The 13117-nt window shown below is 40.1% G+C and overlaps 1 protein-coding gene across 2 annotated transcripts in view; it reads left to right on the forward strand.

The window, feature by feature from the left end:
• The first annotated feature begins 235 nt into the window (after positions 1–235).
• Positions 236–13117, forward strand: part of Mfsd6 (major facilitator superfamily domain containing 6) — a 72150-nt gene continuing 59268 nt past the window's right edge. For both annotated transcript variants that reach the window (XM_013029593.1, XM_013029602.1), the window contains exon 1: positions 236–292. The gene's annotated coding sequence lies outside the window, so the exon portion shown is untranslated. The remainder of the gene's footprint in view (positions 293–13117) is intronic.

The raw sequence follows: 13117 nt of genomic DNA on the forward strand, positions 1-13117 counted from the left end.
GACGGGCGGCGCACACCTGCCGTCCCGGAGGGGGCTCCCGGGAAAGGGCCGTGGGCGGGGGGGGGGGCTGTCTCCGCCCCGCGTCTCGCTCGCCTTCGCTCCCTCCTTCCCCTTGGCCCTCCCTTGTCCTCGGGGGGGCTGTTGTCATCTTTGTGGGGTGCCTGGGGGAGGCTGTCGCCGGCGCCCCCGGCGTGCCGGGCTCGGGCAGCACTTCCGCAAACGTAATTGGAGTCGGGGAAAACAAAGGCGCTACCCCGGGATCTGTGACGGACGCCAGCCACTGCTGCCCAAGGTGGGAGATGGGGGGCGGAGGGGGGTTGGATCCCCAAAGTCCAGGCCCCTCTGGGCCCCCACCCGTCTGGCGCCCTCGCAGTAAACATCCCTGGGCAGGGGAGGGGGGCGGTGAGACTCTCCACGTAGCCCCAGTGACAAGGACATGGCCACTTGTGTGGGAGAAGGAAATTGACGTGGGCCCCTGTCCAGGTGAGTAAATGCCTCTTGCTGTGGCCTGCCGCCATCGGAGGAGAAATGCTGCACCTTGTGCTGGTGTGCTTGAACTTGGTGATCTGTCCTGGAGCTCATTTGAAGATAGTGATTGGGGGTGGGGTACGGGGAGGTTGTTGTTAATCCTTCTGGGTCCTATCGATTTCATAGACAGTCATTTGAAGTCGGAGAGTGAAAAATCCCATACACAACTTTCCCTCTCCTCCTCCGGCTCCCAAGAGGCCACGCAGGTGGATTGATTACCTTTGAGGCTGGTACACAGTGCTTTTGGTCTCTCCCACACACATTGGAAACCACAAACATTTCCTTCCATCTCAGAGCATTCAGTGAGCACCTCACAGAACCACTGAATATCTGGCGTCTTAGGAGAGAACCTTACCGAGTTGGAGTTCCTATTTCAACTGGTGTCTAGTTTTGTGTCTTGGGTGTGTCGCATGGACCTGGACTCCAGTTTCTCTAATGTCAAAAAAAAAAATGGCTGGATGGTGTAAGACCCAATTTCCCCTTGACCTTTCTAAGAAGTCCGTGATACTGTGTAAATCTAACCTCTTTCATGCAGATAAATGTGAAGAGTGGGTGGGCGCAGAGTTTAGGGATGACAAGCAACGTGTAATAAAAGGAAATGAATATTTGGTACGTCTGTAGTTTGGGCAGAACATTCCTACAGGGCACTAGCCAGCGAAAGGTGTATGCATTATGGATGACCTTGTTAAGTAAAAAGAGAGGGTAGAATCATTCGCCTTGGGAAGCTTGGCTTTTGACACTTCAAGCTGCTGGTCATTAGCAGACATGGAGGGTATTTTCAGCTATTCAGTGGCAATAGGATGGATGGCGATGATGGTTATTATGGGTTGTAAGTAAAATTTTGTGTTTTGCTGAGGAAAAGGTGAAATTATTGTTAAGGCCCCTACCTTTTTTCAAGACATACTTGAGTACAAGCGGATCATATTTCGATAATTCATTAAAGTTACAAAGTGTGTATATATATTTATATATAGTAATTTATTTCTAAGGTGTTTTCCATGCCTATTCAAGTAAGGTAAATATAAAAACATGAAGGCAAACTGAAACACAAAGACAAAACAATACGGTTTGCATGTATTTGGTGGGGTACGAAATCACCAATGACAGCTTATATAATTTCTGCAATATTAACAGGAATAAGGCACTTTTTGAACTTTTACTATGTTTAAGATACTGTCTTAAATGAGTTAATTTCTAAATCTCTGTGAGTTGTCATTCTCCTAATTTTGTGTCTGATATAAAGGAAACTCAGAAAGGTTAAACAACTTACCCAAACCCTATAATCAGTAAGAAGTGGAATTAGATTTGACTCTGGCTCTGGCTCCAAAGCACAGGAAATTTCCACATGGTGTCCCTTCCTGTTCAGTACCCATTAAGCCTCACCACCTACACAGATGCTTTCCTTTGCTATTTGCCCTTGAAAATGAAAACTTCCACATAACATGCATTTCATATGGTGGCATTTATCCATGTAAGATAATCTCTATGCTTATGCATGTGTACTTTCATTTTTCTTCCATTTATAGATGACAAGCAATATAAAAGCTAATACCACAAAAGATAAATTTTATATTAGGCTAATGATGGACTTTTTTGTTTACTTCCTCTGATACTAAGTAAATCTTGATTTAACATTCTTATTGTGGGGAAAGGGAAATATTTTAATCTTTATATGATCGCTAGAAATCAAGTATATTAGGTAAAAAAGAGCAAGTTGCAGAAGAGATGTATGTACATTTACTCAAGTCTTCAGGCATATAGCTCCAGTCCCTCAACTATTCAAAGTTACCACCCTAAAAAAGTTTGGGCTTAAAAAATTGGAACAAGTTTATGTTCTTTTATCATATAAACTAAAAAGAAGAAGAAAAAGGGCTGGGAAGGTGGCTCAGTGGTAGAGCACTTGCCTTGCATGCCTGAGGCCCTGGGTTTGATTCCTCAGCACCACATAAGCAAAAAGAAAAAAGGCGGAAGTGGTGCTGTGGCTCAAGTGGTAGCATGCTAGCCTTGAGCTGAAGAGCTGAGGAACAGTGCCCAGGCCCAGAGTTCAGGCCCCACGACCGGAAAAAAAAAAAAAAAAAAAGAAGAAGAAAAAGAATAGAATTAATTCACTTTTTAAAAAATCCAAGCTGTGGCTCAAGTGATAGAGCTCCAGCCTTAAGTGAAAAAGCTAAGGGGAAGAGCTCCAAGGCCCTGAATTCAAGCCCAGCACTACTATGCATGTGCACGTATACACGCGTGTGCGCACACACACACATACACATACACAAAATAATTGAAATTGAATGAGCCTTACTTCTGTAGTGTTGTTAAGGAAATAAAACTGAAGAGATCAAAGAGAAAGTTGGTGTTCAGGGAAAAGTTGATGTTCAAAAAATAGTCTCAAATGACTGACTTTTACCCTTCTAGCATATTAGGCTGCTCATTAGTGTTCCTTCTCAATGAGAATACTTTGGTGCATAGCAGAGTTTGTGTTGAATACGAATCCTTTTTTCTTGGTCTGGGTTGTGTGTAGAAGCATGGAAGCATTTTTCTTTGCAGAGCCATCTGTAACATGTAGGAGTCAGAACAGTCAGTTTACCTGCTGTGCCATCTCTGATGACTTCAGCTTAATTATTTTTAGAAGTTTAATTTCAGGAACAGCAAATTATCAAGCCAATCTAGTCTGATGCATATCTATTAAATATAATACCATTGTTCTCCCTAGATCTATGTAAAATTAACAAAAATCAATGCTTAGAATCTTCAGATCCTAAAATTAATCCAGTTTACTGTTCAGATTTAGAACTCCAGAGCCAAATATATCCAGGCTTTTTGGAATCAAGAAAACACACTTTTCTTGTATTTTTTTTACATGAAGGAAATCCAAATGAACTTGATTTATAATAAATGTGGTAGGCAATCCAAAAGGAGGTCATTATGAAGTTTTTGTATAGGAGATATTCTGACAATTTTAAGTGTCATCCCACATGTCATTATATATTTCATTTATATTATTTTCAAGTTATGTTTCAGATAGAAAAAAATAACATGGGCTGGGAAGGTGGCTCAGTGGTAGAGTACTTGCTTTGCATGCATGAGGTCCTGGGTTCAATTCCTCAACACCACATAAGCAAAAAAGCCGTAAGTGGTACTGTGGCTCAAGTGGAAGAGTGCTAGCCTTGAGCTGAAGAGCTCAGGGACAGTGCCAGACCCAGAGTTGAGGCCCCTCAACTGGCAAAACAAAACAAAACAAAACAAAAAACCTCAGTCCTTTAATTAAGAAGCTCTATTAAGTCAAGTTCAAAATCCTACCCTAGTACAAAGCCAGGTTTCATGAAATAAAACAAAACTGTCTTCTTCAAAGAAATAGCATTTTCTAGAGCACATCATTTTGCATTGCTGGGAGAAGAAAGCATGTCTGATGTGAATTCTCTGTAGAACAATGAAAACAACTTATTTTATCTACCTAGAATAGCCCATTTGGCATCGTAATTCCTTCATGGTTAGTTACTCGACAGAAGCTGTCTGTGGCCATTTACTAGTCTGACATTTAAGGATGAATGGGGCTTATGTCAGTCTGATATGTTTTCCTAAATCCTGAATGACACACTATCCAGTACATGGGCCTCTCGGTGGGCTCTGTACCTTTTGCTTTGTACCTGTTTAGATCCTCTGTTTAGAAGGCATTTATTTACTGTTTTGAAAAGTAGAATTATCTCAGGTTCACTGGTTGGCCAGCTTTTGGAAACTACTGAAGTCCTTTACTAAAGTTTGATTTGTTGGTTCAGAGGCCAAAAAAGTAATTAAAAACAATTTAAAAAGTCAAGAAATTCATTCTTGAGTATAGGTGACATACATTGGAATGTGTCTGCTGTCAGCCTTAAAAACTAGTTGTTATTTGGATCAGTAAAAAAAAATGCATGCACACCCCATCTCCCAAACACATACACACATGCATGTCTACCTCAGCATCAACAAAAGCCTGTTCACCTGTGCTGTGATCATGGCAGTGGCCATAAGCTTTGGCACAGTGCAATGTAAATGTGGCTAAGCCATGATAAACTAATGAGTGTTTGAAGGCATGTTAAAAACTGGGAAATACAAATGAGATATCTGTATAACTTTATGGCCAGGTGGTCCTATTGCATTTTAGGATAGTGGGAGGTAGAATGGAAAATGATGGGGCAAAGATGAAAGAAAGTCAGGCTTCTAGAAAAGCATACTTACGAGGTATGACAAAGCATAAATTAAGGGAGGCAGGGACATCTTACTTGACAACCGTTCTGAATATGTTTGAAAATGGAAGACTAATTCAGGAAACAGTTTGCAAATAGAAAATAGGAAAGTCCAACTGTAACTGTGAAAAATAAATGTTTAGAAGTGTTTTGGTCTGAGACCAAAAGAGACAGTGGGGAAAAAAGAAGGGGGATGGGAACATGGTGAGTCAGCTGTGGCTGGAGGGAGCTCTGTGTGGCTTTGTGGAGGATAAAAAGGAGAACTAGAAAGAAGAGCTGGTGCTGTCTGAACAAGTCTGATTTGTGGGTTCACCATGCCAAGGGAAAGTGAATGACGAGTCTGGACTGATACCTGGCTGCCTGTGTGAAGTTACAGAGAACCTTCACTCCACATCAGGTGCTCTCTACTTTGCTCAGGTCTGGCCCTGCATAGGCCTCAGTTAACTCATGCACTATCTGTGCCTTAAGCCCATGCACACCATTGGAGGAAGAAGGAAACTAGGCCAGCAGAACCCAGCAATGGTGGGAGCAGTGCATCCTATAATATGAGGGAGTTTTCTTATAGTCATTCTGGTCACTTCTAGGGACAAAAGTTAATACACTTGTGCCCAAGGCAATGTTTGTTTCATACATAGAAAAACATGAAGCTCTCATACCAAATATATAACCCATTCTGTCAATGACTTCTAAGAAATTTAGCCTGGAGTTGGATGCAACTATGGCTTAAACCTGTCATTGTAACTGCTTAAAAGCTGAGAATAGGAGGTGGCAGTTGAGGTCCATCAACCTCACAAGATCCCATCTTAACCAATAAAAACCTGGCACAGTGGCACACCTGTCAGCTATGCAGAAAGCATAAATAGTGGGTCATGGTCCAGGATCATGGTACATGCAAATCTGTGTTTGAATAAACGAGTTAAATGGATGAAGGTATGGTTCAAGTGGTAAAATAACTACCTAGTAAGTGAAAAGTCCTGAATTCAGACCTTGGTAACCACTACCAAAAAAAAAAAAATCCATGTCAGTGAGGTAGTTCATGCCTATAATGTCACTCTCTTAGAAGGTGAGATGAGGGCTGGGAAGGTGGCTCAGTGGTAGAACGCTTGCCTTGCATGCATGAGGCCCTGAGTTTGATTCCTCAGCACCACATAAGCAGAAAAAGCCGGAAGTGGCGCTGTGGCTCAAGTGGTAGAGCGCTAACCTTGAGCTGAAGAGCTGAGGGACAGTGCCCAGGCCCAGAGTTCAGACCCTACAACTGACAAAAAATTTAATGAGACCCCATATTGATTAAAAGAAAAACAAACAAAAAACAGAAAACTAGGTGTGGCAATATAGATCTCTTATCCCAGGAAAGTGGAAGGCATAAGGAGGTGGATTACAGACTGTGGCTATCCCTAGGCAAAAAAAAAAAAAAAGCAGGAAAACCTATCTAAAAAGTAACCAAAACAGGGGTTATAGGTGTGGGTCAGTTGGTAGAGCACAAGCCAATGAGTAAATGCATTGGGTATCAAGCTCAACTCTAGGACATTAAAAAAACAAAGAAGAAGGCAAAAAAAAATAACTAAAACATCAAGTCTAAGGCATGGATCAAATTGTAGAGTACCTAGCAAGCAAAGAGCCCTGAGTTGAAAACCCAGTACAACAACAACAACAACAACAATCCTTGAGGCTAGGTGCCTGTGAATGTTGCTCACACCTGTAATCCTAGCTAATCAGAAGGCTGAGATTTGAGGATTGAAGTTTGAAGCTAGGCTGACCAGAAAAGTTCCAGTGAGACTCTCATCTTCACTTAACCACTCAAAAGCCACTAGTAGAGCCCTTATTCAAAGTGGTAGAGCAATAACCTTGAGCAGAAAACCTCAGGGACAGTATCCAGACTTTGAGTTCAAGCCCCATCACCACCACCACCAACAACAACAAAAATTCCTTGATACAAATGAGTTTCTCCCAAAGAGTAAAGCTTCTTTAGCTGTTATGAAGTGCCTAACTAATTTTGTGACCAAATGCTGTCTCTGGAATTGTGTTTACCTAATGGACAAATGTGCCCTCAGTTCATCTTTATGAGGGAATTCAAAATACTTTTCTTTTGTATTTTTAAAACAGTAAAAAAGACACATTTTATTTTTTATATAATAAAGCTCTCTATTTAAGGTGTAAAATCTAGAACCCTTTAACAGCCCTTTTGAATTATTTCTATATGACTCACAGCCCTCGGAGGTCATCAGACTTCAGTTTGACAACACTGATCTCGCAGAAACTCCAAGGTGTCACAATGACCATGCAAATGTTTTGCATTTAAAGCATGTATTCTTTCTTTACCACTTTAAAAATAAGTGATAAGCTATACAGTGTTGATATGCATGCTAGCAATGACTTTTAAGATATAGAGGCTGGAGGGGCTGGGAAGGTGGCTCAGTGGTAGAGTGCATGCCTTGCATGCCAGAGGCCCTGGGTTCCATTCCTCAGCACCACATAAGCAAAACGAAAAAAGCCGGAAGTGGTGCTGTGGCTCAAGTGGTAGAGCGCTAGCCTTGAGCTGAAGAGCTGAGGGACAGTGCCCAGGCCCAGAGTTCAGGCTCCACGACCGGACCCCCCCAAAAAAAAAAAAAGATATATAGGCTGGAGTTGCATATAAAAACTGATGAATACTTATTGAGGAAAAATGTAGCTAATTATAAGGAAACTTAAAGTCAGCTCCAGTTGTACTACACAGAGGTAATATCCTCTAATAGCATTTGGGTATTTTCTTCAAATCTTTTATTTCTAAAATATATTTCCTAAAATGTATTTATTTTCTGAACTATATATCTAAAGTAAATTAATCTATGAAGTTCATAGATTAAATATAGCAAGTCTTACTGCACAGAGAGTGGAGCCCTGTTTCTCTCAGTGTGGTAAAATTACTCCTATATTTTCCCACCATGTAAGGACATAAGATTCTAGCACCCTCATTCATTTAACTGCCTCTATTGTTTATTGCTTACTCTGTTTCAGTTTCGATTGTTATGAAGCGAGTATGTCAAATTTCATCCTTCTCAGTAGTAAATGTTTTCATGGTAAAAAGTATTAGAATGGTATGTACCTTAAAAATATTTTTTCTTTAATAGGTTCAATAATAAAACTTTTTTCCTGAGGGAAATTATATCATAAGACCTGATAGCACATAACATCAGTTACTATTTTCAAAACTCTAATAGCACAAGAAATACAATTAAATAAGTTTAAATTACACGTGCTAGGATGTAGTGAGTACATAGATTATTTTTAGACAATAGCGCATTTAGGATATGTAAATAAAAATATCGACTCTATGTGTATAGGAAAATATATTTTAAACCTTGAAGTGTGTACTCTAACTGCAATTGTAAAGTCATTAAAAAAAAAAGTCTTAGAAGGAAGCACCTATCATGGTCTATTCAAGCACCTATAAATTCCTTGTCCTGTGGATAAATTCTTTCTTTAATCCTTTTAATTTCTTAAATGTCTAGCATTATCAGCATAGCCAAATGATAATATAGGTCTTTTATGGTGCATTTATTAAAGACCCATTGTAAATACAATATTAATATAATATTTAAGGTAGTACAGTAAGCTAATGTCATAGTAATACCTGGAGTTTTGTTCTTATTTTTTATTATAACTCTTATTTTCCACAGTCTTGACTTTTCAGAGTTCCAGAACTTTACATTTTTGACCCCATAGCTCTGTCCTATTCATAATTGCCAAATTCAGCCCATTTCTGAAAAGATTTAGAAAACATGGTTTACTTTTAGATTAAGGAAGAATTCACGTAAGTGGATTGAAAAATAACACCTTGTACCATTCAAACTGAATTGTAATTTATCTTATTTGAAAAACTGGTATATGTTCTATATAGATAGTCTTATATGGATTACAAAATGTAACTTATTGGGAAAAGTTTTCTCTAGTGTTTTAAATGAATAATTTGCTTTCAAATCCAACCTTTAAAATACTCCTTTAGTGGGGCACTGGTGTCTCACGCCTGTAATCCTAGCTGGTGAGACTCTTATCTCCAATAAACCACTAGAAAACCGGAAGTGGAGCTGTGGTTCAAGAAGCAGAGCACTTGCCTTGAGCTGAAGAGCTCAGGGACAGCGCCCAAGCCCAGAGTTCAAGCCCCACGATCGACCAAAAAATAAAATAAAATAAAATATTCCTTTGTTTGAGGCCTGGAGGCAGGGCTCCGGTGATAGAGTTCCTGGTTCAGCAGTAAGTTCGGCTGTAAGTTCAAAACCTAGTACAGGCAAAGAAAAAATAATCTTTGTTTTGTACTTTGAAGATAAGAAATCTAAGATCTTCCATATTTGTTTACTGGTAATGAAAGAAATTTATGTTAATAAAAGTAAGTCATAATTTGATAGCTTTAGTTGTCGTTGCTGTGTCCCCTGATCTCTTACCTGTCCTGCACCTGCAAGGCATTTGGAGACCAGTTTGGTGTGGAGTCCCATGCTCCCATGATCACTTTTGCTCCTCTAGAGTCTACTATCTGAGAAAGCACATGAGGCTAGAGATGCATTCATCTTTATTAGCAAAATATGCATATATCTTTGAAAACAAGCAGAGCACAAATGTGTGACCTATTTATTCAGGCTTTCATAAGCTCTGGAAGTAACTCCATAGTTCCTAAAGGTTAGAACCGTGAAGATTCTAGTGGCTGGCCTTCCCAGGCTCAGGCTCTGGATGGAGATATCTTGGAGACATCGTGCTACGGATCCAGATTGAAAAGTAAAAGAAATTGCCACGGGCACCGGTGGCTCATACCTGTAATCCTAGCTACTCAGGAGGCTAAGATCTGAGGATTGTGGTTCCAAGCCAGCCTAAGCCAGCCTGGGCAGGAAAGTCCGTGGGACTCTTATCTCCAGTAAACCACTAGAAAACCAGAAGTGGCACTGTGGCTCAAGCGGTACAGCACTCGCCTTGAGCTGAAGAGCTGAGGGACAGTGCCCAGGCCCATAGTTCAAGCCCCACGACAAAAAGAGAAATTGCCAATGGTGCATCCTGTAACATTTTAGGTTCTTAATATTCGGTTTAGTTATCTGAGTACTCCTACTGTTTATAATATTGTTTCAGTGGAGGGAGGAATAGTTCTTCAGTACAATGTATTTTGCAGACCCTGCCTCTTCACTTGCTTGCTTCTCTGAAATGACACACTTCCTCATCACACCTTGATGTTAGTCTTTGTTTAGGAAGGGGTGAATATAAACTTGGCTTCCACTTTCACATAAACTTCTGTTGATCTCTTTAAGTCCCTGTGTAGTAATCCTTAATAGAGAAATATGCACAATATCATCAGGGATTCAATTAATTGTACTTCCCATTCACATCTATTAGACTATTTTCTTCTCGAGAAATTCAAAGCTATAAATGTTTTCTAAACTATCTTTTTTCCTGCTATAATGTAAACTGTTCCTTGCTATTCGTTCCGCCAGCTGGGTTTGTGTTAAGACAGGAAATTTATTTGAAAACTAGTAGGAAATGAGGTTCCACAGCCTGCTTCAGATTTATATTATACATTATACATTGTACAGTAATCAAAAGCCTAAAACAAATAGGAATCTACTCTCATGATGATCGATAAAGTCTAAAGGACCTACATTATAATTTCTTTAAATTAACATTTAATTGTTTTTTTCCACAAACTAACACATATATCTACTTGATGTTTTTATTATTAAAGCCACCATTGGGGCTAAAAGAGCCCTCCTCACGTTGAAAGATCAAAAAGATCAAATTAGTATTTTTTTTTTACTCTGTTGGCAGATGAATGGGAACTAGTAAGAGGATCTCAGCTTCTTTTAGATTTGTGATGTTACAAATATAAGTAGAATGTTTTCATTGAGGAATGTCTCTTAAATGCCTACTTATTTCTGACTAGAAGTACTAATTTTTCACTCCAGTCCATAGTGCAACCATGTGTGCCCCCATATGGTGCTCTCTGCCTCCCCGTAGGTAGGCAAGGCTAGGTTGTGGACTAGTACTCCAACATGGATGCAAATCCATGGGCAACAATGGGTAAAATGCCAGCCTAGTTCAGGGTGATGTCATAATTTTAGGACCATCACTTGAAAAGAATACATTTGGCATAACTGCCTAAACAGTATAGCCTGGAATAAAACTATAGCTATCACTGCTGCCACTGCCAAACAGTGCAAAAAAGGAGGACAACATTTAATCTAATCCAGGTATTATAAATTGTTGCTTTAGATGCAGCTCACAAAATACCATTGGTTCTGAAAAAGATATTGTCACAGCATTTTTCTGTTGCCATTAGTGATAAGATCCTGCACTCCAATATAAGTTGAAATGTTAGGACATCGTTGGTGGGATTGCAGTAGTAAAACCATGCTGATTTATTTCCAGGCTGCAGCTGTGATGAAGTTTGTAAAATGCAAATGTGGCCATCTACTCCTCTGCTTCATTCGCTTCAGTGCCTTCCCATTGCTCTAAAAACAAATGATGCCTTTACATGGCAGGCACTCTGCTAAAGAGTTCCAAGTGCCATATGCTTTTCGTCCTCACAGCTACCCTGACAGAAAGTGTTGAGGCAGTATCAATTTGTCAATGAGAAAAATCAAGACTTTGACAGGCTTTAACCTTTTTAGAACCTGAAAGCTAGTCAGTAGGACTCCAATTTCTTCTGTTGTTTACTCCACAGCAACTCCTCAGAATCTATACAGACTGTCTGGATCAGGTTCTCCTGCTCTTCTTCTGGGCTATTCCTACATCCTTTAAAGCTCCCTTAAGACCCTCACCCCAGGACTTCCACATCACCCATGCTTGCTCCTGGCTTAATGTTTGGCACAGTTCCATTCATTGTGGTTTTCTTTACCCCCACAATTCTCTCACCACTGGACTTGAGACCAGAAACTTTGATCTTCACCATATGAACTATGGGTCGTCAAACAGTAGATGGAGCATTACATGATGCCCCATCTAATAGTTGGTGCTCAATTTCTAGCAGTTGGGTATAAAATATAATGTCTTTATTTTCACTTTTTGTCTCTAACATTGTACTTGTGTTATATCATTCTTCAACTTGATAGTAAAGGTCCTCTGTAATCCACTGCTGCCCAGTTGCTACCTCTGTCCCACAGCCTGCTATAAATCTTTTCAGCAGCCACAGTATGCTTCCCATTTCCTATTCTAGAAGAGTTTTCCCGCTCATCTTTGCCTGAGGCAAACTCTGTCCATCTTTCAAGGTTCAATTTAAATCCCTTATTCTTGTGCCAATTCCTGTCCCTTTCTCTAAGCTCTCTCAAGTTATATCAATAATATTCTGGCTTGAAAACAGACATTTAAGTGTACAGCTTCTCTACTACATCCAGGGACATTATTGTAAAGATCAATTGAGTTGCTGCTTCTGTGTCTATAGAGTTGTTATTAGTTAGATAGTGATGTAGGACTCGTGTGTCATTCTTTTGACTTGTGATTTAGCTCAATGTGTGTGTGTGTGTGTGTGTTACACTCATCTTGTCTGCTGTAAAGCAAGTGTTGACACATAAGACCAAATATTTAACATTGATGTCTAGTCCCGTCCATCTAGAGTACAGTACAACCAGAGGCATGACCTGCTAAGGGCTCAGGAAGCCTGGGTCTGAATGTCAGCTCTTCTACTTATTCCCCATATAATCTTGGGCTTGTTACTTGCCTTCTCTGTGCTTTAGTTCTTGGCCTATAAAATGGGAAGGTAATCATACCCACTCTAGAGAACTGTTGTGAGGATTGAGTTAACTTGTTAAGCCCATTACAAGAATTACCTTGTGGTTAATGTACCTAGCAGTATTCTGATGAAAATATAGTGCACTAAGCCCCATTAAAATATAAATATGCCATCAACATCTGGATCTGTTTGTGATCTAGCAAACAAGTTTAACTAGGATCCATGGAAAGATTCTCAAGAATGGCAAGGGTGGCCACCCTAGTTTCTGGGCGGAGGCTCAGTCCCCATAGAATGCTGTGGTGGCAGCTCTGGGGAGCCCTGCAGGCAGCACTGATTGTTTAGAGGGCTTGGGCTAGAAACTGGACTGGCAGGACAAGGACCAGTCTGGCCTCTTGACAGTTTGTGAAAAAGAGCCATGTTACAATGGTGCTGGAAGGAAGAAGATTTCAAAGTAGTCATTCACTTCTATATATACTTTATTGTCCTGTGCTTTGTCTGACTTACAGAACCAGTTCAATCCCATTGTTTCATGACATTGGCTAAATGTATAGCAAATGTTAAAACAATTCTGATTTTAGAAACAGATCTTTTGGACTGACATACCAAGCTGTGCTTCTGATGAAAGCTTCATTTCAGGAAATGCTAGGGGCACAAACCAAATGTTCAAGAGTGTAGCATGTGAACACTTAAGATT

Source organism: Dipodomys ordii, unplaced genomic scaffold (genome assembly GCF_000151885.1).
Source record: "Dipodomys ordii isolate 6190 unplaced genomic scaffold, Dord_2.0 Scaffold5, whole genome shotgun sequence".
Lineage (NCBI taxonomy): Eukaryota > Metazoa > Chordata > Mammalia > Rodentia > Heteromyidae > Dipodomys > Dipodomys ordii.